We start from the raw sequence: 2649 nt of genomic DNA, 5'->3' as shown, positions 1-2649 counted from the left end.
AGTTTATGAGTTTGAACATCAAATATCTTGTCTTTGTGGTGCATTCAATTGAATATGGTTTGAAAAAGATTTGCAGATCATTGTATTCCATTTATATTTACATCTAGCACAATTTCCCAACTCATATGGAAACAGGGTTTGTACTAAATCAGTCATAGTAATAATCTAAATGTTATATTATCACTGCACCTTTACCGTAATCTGAACATGGAAGTGAAGCACCGCTCACCTCTCAACGACGAGCGTAGCAGGCGTTTGCTGGAGGGATATCGCCTCTTCTCACGGCGAAAAAGAGTCCTTTCTTGTCAGGAGAACAACTTGCCATGGCTGTGAACCTGATATTTCCACACGTTAGCCTTTCTTTTGTCCATTTATGTTTGCTTGTTGCCTTTGCTTTGAACCTCATATTTCCACACGGTAGCCTTTCCTTTGTCCATTTATGCTTTCTTGTGGCTCATCAGTAGCAAGTTAACTGCAGCCAAATTCCCCGCTACCGCACAGCCCGAGGGTCAAACAGGACGTGTGTACGTTAATCACCTGTTAAAAAAATTAGTGCCATTATTGAAATTTATAGTGACGCATTAACTTTGACAGCCCTAATTATTACGAAATGTTTACAGTATTTCCTTGAATTGCCGCATTGCTCGCTTCCCAAAATAATTAGCGCATGCTTAGTATTACCGCCTGGTCAAACTCGTGACGTCACGAGTAACACTTCCCCTGTCATCATTTTCAAAATGGAGGAGGCTGATTTCAATACCGGTAATTTGAAATTGCATAAAGGGAAGAAGATTAAGAGCTATTCAGTAGGATTTAAGGTCCAAGCTTACATTACAATCAAATTTTTACTGCATACCTTTGGTAAGTGCCGGAGTGAGAAGAGGTTTTAAAATAATTAGCGCATGGTTACTTTTACCGCATGCCTTTGGTAATTGCAGGAGTGAGAAGAGGTTTTAAATTAATTAGCGCCCCGGCGGAAATTCAAGGAAATACGGTATTTGCAATGAAGGCAGAGGAAATTAATCGCAACAACTGCAGTTTTAGCACATGAGTGTATTCATTTATATGGCTTATAAAAGTACTTTGGTTTTAAATGATCGTCCAAACTGGTATAAACGTGATTTGTGTCATTACTTTTTGCTCTGTTGTTGTCATGGTCCTCCTTGATCGTTCTGCACAACAGAAAAAAAACACTGAAAAATTAAACACAAGATCACAATAATCATTTACAGAAGTAAACATTTTCAAATAAAATGCAAAGGCAGAGAAGAAATACGCAGCAATGACTGATATGGGGATATTGATGTACACATTATCGCGACATAATTAAGTCAAATTCTTGCGGTCTAAAAAAGTAAATAAAAAATTGTAAGGCTTTACTTCCAAACATTGGAAAAACTCTGGGCACGAATGGTCGGATATATTCCTCTTCCTCTGGACTGGAACAAAGAGCACGAAGGTCGCTCAACATTACGATAGTCGAGGTCTTTTATTTTAACACCAATGTCTCTCACTACAACCTGTCTGCTTTTAAGCTGTTTTAAAATGAATTAACAAAGTGAGACTTACACTTTAAAGTCGCTTTGCATACAACACCATGTTGACAATCATTTCCAGAGTTGATTGTGCAAAGGATCTTGGGATATGAAAGGATGCCAAGTGTACGCGGCATGCACACTTGTTGCTAATGGGAGAAAAGGCCACATTTGTCGGCCATATTCAAAGGACATGTGTAGCCTCTTGAATTGGGAAATGCAGTGCGAAGGAATTGAAACCCAGTTCTTATTAACAGGCTTTCACAGCCACATAAAATGATGAAGTAGGCCATATGCGGCCCCGGGTCCTTGAGTTTGACACATGTGGGTTAAACATTCCGTCTATGCATCTTAAAGGCCTACTGAAACCCACTACCACCGACCACGCAGTCTGATAGTTTGTATATCAATGATGAAATATTAACATTGCAACACATGCCAATATGGCCTTTTTAGTTTACTAAATTTCCCGCGAGTTTCTTGTTGAAAATGTTGCGGAATCATGACGCGTACGTGTGACGTCACGGACTGTCAGGAAATATTAGCAACTGCACCACTCGCGGCTAAAAGTCGTTTGCTTTAACCGCATAATTAGATAGTACTTTATTTATTCCGTCAGGAGAGTTCCTTCAGGAAAAGTATTTTGGAAATCTGTGTTGATGAATATTTTGCAATTTGTTCAATTTAATAATGGAGACTATAAAAAACAATGCTGTTGGTGGAAAGCGGTGGATTGCAGCTGTCTTTAGCACCGAGACACAGCCGATGTCTCTTTGTTTGTTGTGAAGCGGAGCGGTCAAGTGAACATGTTTTCTCTACGTCAACCAGCATGTTTTTGGATGGGGAAATTGTGATATACAGCTCTCCCGTCCAAAGGTAAAACCCAGTAACTCAATGTTGGTCAAAACTGAGCTGATAATAATTTTGGAGTTCCTAGGTGATATGCTTTACATTAGTGTATGCGATATTGTAATTTGTTCCGTAAGTAAGCTGTTACGCGCATGGCAGGACCTAGCAACTACCACATAACCGCGTAGATACAACAGAAAAATCTAGTATTTCAAGGGACCAATCAAAGCTGCTTTGTCAGTCGCCTTATTGTCTTTGATGAGAC

The sequence above is a fragment of the Nerophis ophidion genome, linkage group LG13 (assembly GCF_033978795.1).
Source record: "Nerophis ophidion isolate RoL-2023_Sa linkage group LG13, RoL_Noph_v1.0, whole genome shotgun sequence".
NCBI lineage: Eukaryota > Metazoa > Chordata > Actinopteri > Syngnathiformes > Syngnathidae > Nerophis > Nerophis ophidion.
The sequence above is the reverse complement of the archived record's forward strand: the minus strand, read 5'-3'. Positions refer to the sequence as shown.